Raw genomic sequence first — 13,254 nt, forward strand, 5'->3', positions numbered from 1 at the left:
GCAAGGCTCAAGGGGTAAATTTTTTTTCAGTCTGGTGTGTACTTGTTACCATGAGAGACTGCTTCTACAGGGATGGGATACACTTAAATAGAAAGGGTGCAAAAATATTTGCTGATGCTATCGAGGCAGTGTTAGGTGGGTTGGAAAACTGCTAGCTTGGGGGGATACAAGGAATAATAAATGAACAGTAGCCACTGGCAGAGGTGAAAGTGATTCTTGCACTGCTTCTATTAGAATGAGCAGAAGCCTGGAAAAAAAGTTGCAGGATATTTCAGAGACTGCTGGGAGTTGTTGCGGTACAAGTAAACACATGGGTTGTATTAGGGTAGCTAAGAAAAGGAACAGGTGCATGTATACTTGCATGCACACCAATGCTAGGAGTTTGGTAAATAAATTTGATGAATTTGAGGTATTGCTCAAAATATCAAAGGCGGGTATTGTTGGGATATCAGAGATGTGGTGTCACACAGATATAAGGAATGCAGAACTGGAATTTGGGGAGTACAATGTGTACAGGAAGGATACACAGGATAGGAAGGGAGGAGGGGTTTATGCTATTAGTTAAGAAACACATAAAATCCAAGGAGGTGAAGCCAGTCAACATCGCTGGACAGTGCAGTGTCGAGTCAGTTTGGTGTGACATAAGCATTGGGAGATCAAAATTGAGAGTAGGAGTGCGCTATAGGCCTAATGACTCTGATGAGTATAATAAGAAACTGTACAGGGAAATCGAGTGGGCCAGTAAATCAGAGAGTCTTATAATGGGGGATTTAATTTCCCAGATAGTGACTGGAATTTGTGGGTTGGTCACTTACACACTACCAAGGCTTTTGTGGATTTATTGGATGATTGTTTTCTACATCAGCATGTTCAGGAGGCAACCAAAGGGAATAATACTCTTGATTTGATTATCAGTAGTGATTCTTCATGCATTAAGAATCTGCAGATAAAGGAACCACTAGGTGGCAGTGATCACAGTGTGCTGAAGTGGGATTTACTCAAAGAAGTAACTACCATCAGAGGGAAAAGGGAAGGGTTTTTGCTTTTGTAAAGGCAACTACGATGGTCTGAGACAGTATTTAAATTCTGTACAGTGGAATCAACTGACGACGTTACCAACAGTAAATTCTAAGTGGGAAGCATTCAAGGAATTAATCGTGGATGCTACTAAAAGTTTCATACCTATTAAGAAATATTGTTCAAGGTTTAGGCCTAAATGGTTATCAAATGAACTAATGAGACTCGTGACAGAGAAGAAAAATGCATGGGATGCATATAAATTACCAAGGGACTCAGAAGCCTATGGCAGATATAAGCTAGTCTGTAATCTGGTCACAAAGGAGGTTAGGCAGGCAAAGGCAGATTACAAGAAATCTTTGGCAAAGGATGCAAAGAAAAACAGCAAAGAGAAGAGTTCTTTACTTATGTAAACTCTAGAAGGAAGGGGATGAATCAGAATGGTCCACTTGATATCGATGGGTCAACTGTTGATGATCCTGCTCAGGTAGCTAACAAACTAAATGAATATTTTGCATCGACATTCACACATGAGGAGTTATTCAGCGAGGGGAATGCCAGGGGTGTATTCAACTCTGGCAGTAAGCTAGAGAATCTTGTAATAACTGAGAGTAAAGTGGAGGAGAAATTGTTGAAGATAAAGACAAGAAAGGCACCTGGGGTGGATGGGATCTATCCAGTTATATTAATGGAGGCAGCAAAGGAAGTAAGCAAACCCTTAGCCATAATTATGAGAGCTTCCTTGGACTCAGGGGAGGTACCCATGGAAGGTTGGCAGGGTTGTCAAGGACACTACTAACACTATGCTGCTGCAACAGGATCTGGAAAGGTTGAGCAGATGGGCTGAGAGTTGGCAAATGAAGTTTAACATTGACAAATGTAAAGTACTACATATGGGAAACAGCAACCCCAGAGCAACGTATCAACTCTGTGGTACTACACTGACAGTGGTAGAGAATGAAAGGGACCTGGGGGTGGTTGTGCAGGCAGATATGAAGTTCTCTGAGCAGTGCAGATGGGCTGCAAGAGTAGCTCATGGTGTATTGTCAATGATATACAGGAATGTTTCTAGCAGGGATAAGGAGGTGATTATTCCCTTGTATAAGGCAATGGTCAGGCTACACCTAGAGTACTGTATACAGGTCTGGAGGCCTCATTTCAAGAAAGATGTAGAGCTGCTGGAACGAGTACAGAGAAGGGCAACAAGATTAGCATTAGCATTAGCATTAGTAGAGGCATATGATGCAAGAAAGCAAGCCTATTCAGCATCAGCCAACAAAAAAACACAACACTCCCATTTCACCCCTCCGTTCGTTCGAAATACCTTTCCAGTTCAGCCTTAAATTTGTTTAGGCTATCAACTTCAACAACAAGTGATGGAAGTCGGTTCCACCAACCAACCACCCACTGGCCAAACACAAATTTCCGCACATCTATCCGACATCCGTCCTTCCTCAATTTGAATTTATGCCCTCTGAGCTGATTATTCTGAGCAAGATGAAGAATCCCATTGGCATTGAGCATGCTCAAACCATTCAAAGCCTTATACACCTCTATCAGATCACCTCGCCGGTGCCTTGTCTCCAGACTCTGTAATTTGCATATCTTCAGCCTTTCTTCGTAAGAGCAACCCTTTGTTCCATTCACTAATCTTGTTGCCCTTCTCTGTACCCGTTCCAGCAGCTCTACATCCTTCTTGAAATGAGGCCTCCAGACCTGTATAGTACTCAAGATGTGGCCTAACCATTGCCTTATACAAGGGAATAATCACCTCCTTATCCCTGCTAGAAAAATTCCTCTACATCATTAACAAGACACCATGAGCTACTCCTGCAGCTCGTCTGCACTGCTCAGAGAACTTCATATCTGCCTGCACAATAACCCCCAGGTCCTTTTCATTCTCCACCACTGTCAGTGTAGTACCGCAGAGTTGATACGTTGCTCTGGGGTTACTGTTTCCCATATGTAGTACTTTACATTTGTCAATGTTAAACTTCATTTGCCACCTCTCAGCCCATCTGTTCAACCTTTCCAGATCCTGTTGCAGCAGCATAGCGTCAGTAGTGTCCTTAACAACCCTGCCAACCTTTGTATCATCTGCAAACTTGGACATTAAACTTGATATACCATCATCAATATCATTCATAAACACCGAAAACAACAACGGACCCAACACTGAACCCTGAGGAACTCCACTAATAACATTAGTCCACGTTGAGCAGTGTCCATTGATTACCACTCTCTGTCTTCTGCCACTCAACCATCCCCTTATCCATAGCAGCAATTTGCCTCCAATGCCACACTGCTCCAATTTGTGCAGCAGTCTTCCATGTGCAACAGTATCAAAAGCCTTTCTAAGATCCAAATATATAATATCAAAGTTATTCCCTGCATCCAGTTCTTTTGTGACTGCATCATAGTATCCAATCAAATTGGTCAGGCAAGACTTCCCCTTAACAAAACCATGCTGTGTCCGAGCTATAACTGAAGTTTTGTCTAGATGATCCTGCAGTGCTTCTTTAACCAGTGCCTCCATTAATTTACCTGGAACAGAAGTTAAACTTACAGGTCTATAATTACTTGTGTCAGCCTTTGATCCTCCTTTGTGAATTGGGGTTACATTTGCACATCTCCAGTCTATGGGTAACTCCCCTGAGTCCAAAGAAGCTCTCATAATTATGGCTAGGGGTTTGCTTACTTCCTTTGCTGCCTCCTTTAATATAACTGGATAGATCCCATCCACCCCAGGTGCCTTTTTTATGTTTATCCTCAACAATCTCTCCTCCACTTTCCTCTCATTTATTACAAAATCATCTAGCTCACTGCCAATGTTTACTTTACCTATGTCATTCTCCTTCCTGAATAACTCCTCATGCGTGAATGTAGATGACAAATACTCGTTTAGATTGTTAGCCACCTGAGCAGGATAATCAACAGTTGAACCATCAATGTCCAGTGGACCAATCTGATTCATCCCTTTCCTTCTTGAGTTTAAATAGGTAAAGAACTCTTTTCTGTTTTTCTTTGCATCCTTTGCCAAGGATTTTTCGTAGTCTGACTTTGCCTGCCTAATCTCCTTTGTGACTTGGTTACAGACCAACTTATATCTATCATAGGCTTCCAAGTCACCCATTAATTTGTATGTATCCCATGCATTTTTCTTCTCTGCCACATGTCTCATTAGTTCATCTGACAACCATTTAGGCCTAAACCTTGAACAATATTTCTTAGTTGGTATGTAAAGCCTGGTAGCTTCCAAGATTAGTTCCTTGAATGCTTCCCATTTGGAGTTTGCTGTTGGTAACATCATCAGTTGGTCCCACTGTATAGAATTTAAATACTGTCTCAGACCATCATAGTCGCCTTTATGAAAACAAAAACCCCCCCCTTTACTTCTGATGGTAGTTACCTCCTTGAGTAAATCCCACTTCAACACACTGTGATCACTGCCACCTAGTGGTTCATTTATCTGCAGATTCTTAATGCATGAAGAATCACTACTGATAATCAGATCAAGAGTATTGCTCCCTCGTGTTGCCTCACGAACATGCTGATGTAGAAAACAATCATCCAATAAATCCACAAAAGCCTTGCTAGTGTGTGAGTGACCAACCCACAAATTCCAGTCAATATCTGGGAAATTAAAATCTCCCATTATAAGACTCTCTGATTTACTGGCCCACTCTATTTCCCTGTACAATATCTTATTATACTCATCAGAGTCATTAGGCCTATAGCACACTCCTACTCTCAATTTTGATTTCCCTATGCTTATGTCACACCAAACTGACTCGACACTGCCCTGTCCATCGATGTCGACTGGCTTCACTTCCTTGGATTTTATGTGTTTCTTAACTAATAGCATAACCCCTCCTTCCCTCCTGTCCTGTCTATTCTTTCTATACACATTGTATTCCCCAAATTCCAGTTCCGCGTTCCTTATATCTGTGTGACACCACGTCTCTGATATCCCAACAATATCTGCCTTTGATGTTTTGAGCAATACCTCAAATTCATCAAATTTATTTACCAAACTCCTGGCATAGGTGTACACACAGGTAAACATGCACCTGTTTCTATTCTTAGCTACCCTAACACAACCCATGTGTTTACTTGTACCGCAATGACTCCCAGCAGTCTCTGAAATATCCTGCATCTTGTTTTTCAGGCTTCTGCTCATTTCAATAGAAGCAGTGCAAGAATCACTTCCACCTCTGCCAGTGGCTACTGTTAATCTATTAGTCCTTGTATCCCCCCAAACTAGCAGTTTTCCGACCCACCTAACACTGCCTCGACAGCATCAGCAAAAATTCTTGCACCCTTTCTCTTAGTGAATGGAACAAAGTGTTGCTCTTACGAAGAAAGGCTTAAGTTTTGCAAATTACAGTGTCTGGAGACTAGGCACCGGCGAGGTGATCTGATAGAGCTGTGTAAAGCCTTGAATGATTTGAGCATGCTGAATTCTGATGGGATTCTTCCTATTGCTCGAATAATCACCTGAACTATCCTAGAATAATCACCTGAGAGGGCATAAATTCAAATTGAGGAAAGACATATGGTGGAAGTGTTTTTTTTTTTTTTTTTTGGCTGATGCTGCATAATATTGGTTTCTTGCATCATATGCCTCTACTAATGCTAATAGTTTAGGAGATGGTGGTTAATACATTTCTCCTTTAAGATTTATGTTGAGTTACTCTAGAGTTATGGTGGTTAATGCATTACTCCAGCCAAATCCTCTGCTTGCACCTTCATGATAGTGGGACTGTTAGTAATTCTGGGTATAACCCCCATGCACAAGCACACTGTGGGTGTGACGACCTAGGTGTGAACCAACGTAAGCAGGGGTCGAGGTGTGGCACCCACATCACATGGAGGAACGCCCTCCCTTTGTGTTACCAAGCAATACTAGGTGGTAGATGACTCTCATCAACCGGTGCAATACCACCATTTTGCTTATTGGAGGCTTGAAGTGGTGGAACCCATGTTCAGTCTCCAGAGCTAAGTGGAGACAATCTTCCTTGACATGTAAGGAAGATTGGCAAGATCTAATCTTCCTTACATGTCAAGAGTACAGCTGTGAAGCGATGTTTGTAGCACTTTAGGAGGCTTCTGGATCAACTAGTATATAATCCTGCTACTTTTACTCTGACGGATAGTGACTTGAGGGAGTCTGAATAGTGTGTATGCGGGGGGGGGGCATTGTCAAGGTCACACTATGTCAAGGATCCGGGTATATTCTTACTATGTGGACCATATCCGAAAATTTCATTACTTCATACAGCATGTCTCTCCCCCACATTTCCTTACTATTCAATACATCATGAATTGTAAAACTAATAGCGTAAGCTTATCTGCGAAAAGATTTAAATCTCCCAAACACTTCCTAGTTCATTTCACAAATATACGTGGTCTCAGTTCTAATCTAAACGATGTCCATTTCCACTTGCAGTTTGCCAAACCCCATGCACTTTTTCTAACAGAATCTCAGTTATCAGTTGATTCAACTACTGCTCATCTCAGATGCCCAAATTATTTGCTGTATGATTCCTTTTGCTTCAAAGGTGGTACTTGTGCATATGTCTGTTCCGATATTCCCTGTCAGAGACTTGGTAATTTGGAATCTCCTCTTTTCGGTCTTCTCTGGTTTAAAGTCTCTCTACCTCATTCTATCAGGTTCATCTGTTGTCTCTACTGTTCTCCCAACTCCAATAATCACTTGGAGCTCTTCGACTTCCTCTTTTTGCAACTTGACTTTCTCCAGGCCAACTTTCCTAACAGTCAGGTAATTTTCCTTGGTGATTTTAATGTTCACAACTCCAGCCAGCTTCCGTTTTCTAGTCACACCGACCGAGCTGGTCAAGATGCTGAGGCTTTTGGAATTACTAATGACCTTGCACAGATTGTTCATTTACCTACAAGAACACTAGACAATCCTAACCATACAGCCAACACGCTTGATCTTTTTCTCACAAACAACCTTTCTAAGTACACGGCCGAAGTGAATGGTCCTTTAGGTACCTCAGATCACAACTTGGTGATTGTCTCTTCTCCAATGAAGCCTTTATCTCATGGCTATTCCCAAGCTCGTGTTGCTTGGCATTACAAGAATGCAAAATGGGATGACCTGCAAGATTTCTTTTCTTCTTTTCCATGGTCGGACTACTGTTTCAAAACTTCTGATGTCAATATTTGCTCAGATCATGCCATTGAAATTAGTCTTCTAGGAATGGAGTCCTTTATCCCACACTCCACTTTAAAATCTCGTCCTTTATCTAAACCTTGGTTTTCCAATAAATGTGTTAAGGCAGTTCAGGAGAAGAATGTTGCATATCATAATTGGCTTGTTTCCAATTCTCCAGTTTCATTTTCTGATTACAAACTAGACTGTTAAAACTAGATTTTGAACAGGCTAAGAGTAGAAAACTTGCTTCTTGCCCTAATGATAGCAGGGCATTCTAGTTTCTTGGCAAAGCTATTGGCTGCAACTTTTGCCCATCTCTGCTCCCACCTCTGTAAAAACCAGATGGTGCTGTTTTCACTTCGGCCAAGGATAAAGCTGACCTGCTAGCATCCCATTTTTCTTCTAACTGATGTATTAATGATCTTGGTAAAACACCTCCCAATATTCTCAACACACTCCATTCAATGCCTTCTGTGGTTTTCTGTCAAAAGGATGTCAGAAGAATTTTGATGAATCTTGATGCTAGCAGATAATGATGGTATTTCTCCACCTGTTCTCAAAACCTGTGCTCCTCAACTTATTCCTGTTTTTTCCCGCATTTTTTTCAATTTCTTATTTCAAAGATGTTTTTCCTTCTTCTTGGAAATTTTCTCATATCCAGCCAGTTCCTAAAAAAGGGTGACAAATTGCTCCCAACAATTATCATCCCATTGCAATTAATTCTACTCTTTCTAAATTAATGGAGAAATCACTTAACCACCAACTCTTAAACTACCTAGAAACCTTCCGTCTGATCAACAATTGCCAGTATGGATTCTGTCAGTGTCGATCCACTTGTGATATATTGGCTTATGTTATCCATTTATGGACAAATTCAATGTAAAAGTTCGGTGAAACACAAGTAGTTGCTCTAGACGTTTCAAAGGATTTCGATCGTGTTTGACACAAAGGTCTTCAAAACAAGCTTCCATCTTATGGTTTGCCAACTGTTTTTGGTAATTTGTTATCCAGTTTGAGGGTGAGCAATCAGAGAATGATTGCTCACCCTCAGTGAGCAATCATTCTCTGATTGCTCACTGAGGGTGATGGTAGATGGCTCTCTGTCTTCTAACTTCTCCACTAATGCTGGTGTCCCCCAAGGTTCAGTTCTTTCCCTCACTCTTTTCTTCTTGTATATTAATGACCTTCTTCCATTGACTGGAAATCCTATCCATAGTTTTGCCAATGATAGCACATTGCATTCCACTTTCCATTTTGAAAAACCTTGCCCTGCTCAATCAACTTCAACTTCTCAAATATTTGCTACCAATTCCTTAAATGCTGATCTCCAGGTAATTCTCCAGCAGGGCTAAGACAACTTAATTGATTTACCGCTACAACTGCTCTTATATCTCACAAAAAGGATTCTTCTGCTCCTATGCTTATCTTTGGTGAGACTCTGATTTCTAGGCAAGATGATATATCTCTTTTGTGGATTACCCTGACTTCAAATCTCTCTTGGCACAAGCACATTACAAATATTGCTTCCTCTCAATCTAAAAAACTTGGTTTTTTCTTTTGCTTTCGACGTTACTTTTCTTCAAAACAGCTGTTCACTCTGTACAAATCGCAAATCCACCCTACCATGGAATATTGTTCCCACATCTGGGGTGGTGCCCCCTAAGCCTCTCTCTGGCTTCTAGATTCCATTCAGAAAAGGGCAGTTAGGTTAATTAATGATTCATCTCTAACAGAGTCTCTCCACTCGCTGTCTCATAGATGTACTGTTTCTGCTGCATGCCTTTTCTACAGATACTTCCATGGGCACTGTTCTTCTGAATTGGTTTCTATAATTCATGCTCTGTCTTTCAAAATAGTCTGAACACATGCCGCCACCAGCCAACATCCATTTACTGTCTGACTTCAAACTCACAGAACTTTTCATCTTCGTTTATCCATTCAACTGCCGTTTTCTGGAACAATCTTCCTTCATATGTCTTTCCTGAAAATTACAGTCTACAGAAATTCAAGTCTAATGTCAACAAATATCTTCTCTCATCTTCTCAACCTTTAACACAAGCATGGTACTAAGTACTATAGGTTCTAATATCTCTCATGTTTGGGGTTTTCATAAAAAAAAAAAAAGAAAAGAAAGAAAGAGTAGAATTAAGTGCAATAGGATGATAATTGGATGGGAGGGATTTGTCAACCCTCCCATCCAATCGACCTGTTCTCCTCAGCAAATTTCCAAGCAGAAGGGGAAAACACCTGTTGAAAAAGAAAATGCAAAAAATAAAAAATAAAAAAGTGACAGAACAGGAGAAAGCTCAGGTGATACAGGTTTTGAGAACAAGTGGAGAAATACCATCAGGACCTGGTGCTTTCTTTGCATCAAGAATATTCAAAATTTTTCTGATATCCTTTTGATGGAAGACCACAAGAGGAATTGAATGGAGTGTACTGGCAATGGCAGGAGGTAGTTTAGCAAGATCACAAATACACAAGTTAGAAGAAAAGTAGGATGCTAGCAGGTCAGCTTTATCTGAGATGGCAATAGAACTGTCCAGTTTTAACAGAGGTGAGAATAAAGATGGGCAGAAACAGCAGCCAATCCCTTTGTCAAGGAACCAGAATGCTCAGCAACCAATAACTAAAAAAGAGAAGATAAAATTGAACACATGAATGCATTTATTTGTGGATAAAAATCATTATAGATAAAGAAATAATTGGCGTAAGGAATGGTTGGATGTTTAGGGAGTATAAGTGGGAAGCAAAGGAGTTCTGAAATATCAGGTCCCCTCACTCCCAATTATTTCTTTATATGTAATGACTAATTCACAAGTAAATGCATTCATGTTTATTTATGCAATTTGGTATCCTCTTTTAGTCCTCTTTATCTTGCTCACATTATGTTACATACTGATTTGTATAAATAATAATAATAATAATAATAATAATAAAATAATAATAAGGAAGGAGGAAAATGCCAATGCGTGAAGTGGAGCATCGAAATGAATACGTTCATTGCATGAGCATACTACAAAATAACCAATATGACATGTACAGGTCGAGACTACATACCAAATGGTTGGAATGATTCCCCTATATTCAGGTCACTGAACAGCGGACCAAGGGAGGACCATTGTCACGAAGAACCTGATAGCTCCTGCACTCTTAGAAAAAATCAATCAGGATGTGAGCGATCAGCTACAAAGAACAAAGAATATAGTCAATACGGAACCAGATGAGGAAGAACATACTACTACCGAACTAGAGGAGGAAGAGCAGGAAGAAATAGAACCCACGGCAGTTGAAGTGGAAAGAGATGAGGTCATGGTATCCAGAATAGACGATGAGGTCATAGTATCCAGGAGTAGAAGAAGGCCCTAACAGAATTCGAAGGAATGGACTCCACAAAAACCCACGTTATACCAAAGCAGGGGGTCCAATAGAACCCTGTGGAGAGTCACGGACCACCTCAATCAGCAAATAATATCACATTACCTTGACAACAATGGAGTACATCCACACAGCCGTATACTGTGCTGCCATAGCACAGTAGTAATGGATTAGTTGATAAGAAATGAGAGACCAGCAGCAACAGAACCGAAAAGAGTAGGTACCACCAGCTTGAGAAAGAAGACTTCAGCAGGAGATAGAAGAATTAAGAGTCACAATAGGCCAACTGATCCAGTACCAATGGGGCAATAGGAGTAAGAAATTGATTGGGAAAGTGAAGAGCATCCTCAAGAGAGAGACAGCATCCACAGCAAACAAGAGACCAAAAATCAGAGAATGGGAGACTACTTGGACACGCTGAAGCGGAACCTCCTCGCACTCAGCAAGAGACTATACTGATACAAAGAGAGCTCTTAGAGGAAAATAAACAACTGAATCTTCGATGAGGACCAAAGAGCCTTCTACAGGAGTCTCAAAGAAGAAGGTGGTTTGTTTTTGGAAAGACGAAAACGAACCACTTGAGCAGAAGACGAACTAAAAAAGAAGAAAATCAAGGAGGTACAACAGACGAGAGAGTTGGAGATTTGGGAGGAAGAAGTAAAAGAGTCAATCAGAAATTTCCACAACTGGTAAACTCCAGGAATAGATAACATCCACAATTTTACTGGTACAAAAAGCTCACTTGCACACAAAAATACCTAGCAGAGCAGTTCACCAGATTGATAAGACACTCGGAGACAATCCCGAAGTTTCTCACTCAAGGAAGCACATATCTGAAGGCTAAAGATGAAGATACAAGAAATCCGGCAAAATACAGGCCAATCACCTGTCTCCCAATGATGTACAAGATCCTGCCCAGGAATATATCAGACCACGACCACTTGGAGAGCCAGAACATAATGGCTGAATAGCAGAAAGGATGCAAGTGGATGAGCAAAGAATGCAAGGAGCAATTAACCATAGATGCTGTAGTTATAGAGCAAGCCTAAAAGAATTGTCGCAACCTCTACACAGCTTACATCAATTACCACAAGGCCTTCAACTCCATTCCTCATAGATAGAGATGTGAAAGATCTACAAAGTCAATTCGACAGTGAGAAACTTCCTAGAAGCAACAATGGCGAAATGAAGTACTACCATTAAGGTTGAGAACGTCACAACCAGACCAATCCCCGTCAGGAGAGGAACCTTTCAGACAGATGCCTGAGTCCACTGTGATTCTGTATAGCACTTGATCCACTGTCCACCATGCTCAACAAATATGGATATAACCTCAAAGAAGGAATGAAATACATATACACCCTCATCCACATGATGTACATGCATGACATCAATCTCTATGCGGCAACCGAGAAGCAACTCGGTTTATAGAGGTGTATAAAGCCTTGAATAGTTTGAGCATGCTCAATGCTGATGGGATTCTTCCTCTTGCTCAGAATAATAACCTGAGAGGGCATAAATTCAAATTGATCAAAGACAGATGTAGGATAGACGTGCGGAAATTTGCCTTTAGCCAGCGTGTGGTTGGTTGGTGGAACAGACTTCCATCCCTTGTAGCTTGCTTTCTTGCATCAAATGCCTCTACTAATGCTAATGCTAATTAAGTGACTTTGAACATAGCACAGTAGTCAGCTTCAGAACCTATCTTAGAAACTGAAACAATGCTAGGATTTTTGTATGACCATGTCTCAGATGTATCGAGATTGCTCCTAAAATAACATTTAGCCAAAAGCAGTCCTATGGTCAGAAACAGCTTGTTGATGTGAGAGGGCAACAGATGCTGACAAGGCTTATGCAGGGTAACATAAAGGCTATGGTCAGTCAAGAAACAACCCAATACAACAGTAGTAACTAAAGAGGCTTTTCAGAATGCAAATCTCATCATACCTTGTCATGGATGGGGTATTGCAGCTAATGACTGAACCAGTTCTACTCCTATTAGCACAAAGAAAAAAGGTACAGTTTCAGTGGGCTCAGAAACACCAATACTGGAAGGTAGAGGATTGAAAAAATAATGCCTAGTTTGATGACAAATCCTGGTTCCATTCTGTTTCACACTGATGGCAGGATGTGGTGAAAATATCACAAATCTGTGGACTCATCTTTCCAGGTGTCAACAGTGAAGACTGGTGATGGCAGTATAATAGTGTGGGGGGCATTTTCATGATGCACATTGAATCCCTTGATACCAGTGGAGCAACATTCAGATGCCACAGATTATTTGGAAATTTCAGTAAAGTGCATCACTTCGTACCTGCAGAATGGGTTCCTCAAGTAGGATAATGCACCAAGGCCAGAATTGTACAAAACGTTTTTTCCAGGAACACGAGAGTGAATTCAGCCTACCGCAGTAGCCTTCTAATCACCAGATCTCAATCCATTGAGCACCTATGGGATGTGGTGAAATAAGCCCTACATAGTAGAGATCTGCAACCATCCAATTTGCAACAACTGAGTCACCATGGGCCAACATCCCTTTGGCATGCTTTTGACACCATGTTGAGTCTATACCATGACAATTCCAGCCTGTTCTGAGGGCTAAAGTTAGGTGTATCTAATAAAGTAGCCACTCGGTATAAATAACATCATAATCAGAGTTCATGCAGAAAATTAATAAA

The sequence above is a fragment of the Mastigoproctus giganteus genome, chromosome 2 (genome assembly GCF_048544385.1).
Source record: "Mastigoproctus giganteus isolate SK-2022 chromosome 2, ASM4854438v1, whole genome shotgun sequence".
NCBI lineage: Eukaryota > Metazoa > Arthropoda > Arachnida > Uropygi > Thelyphonidae > Mastigoproctus > Mastigoproctus giganteus.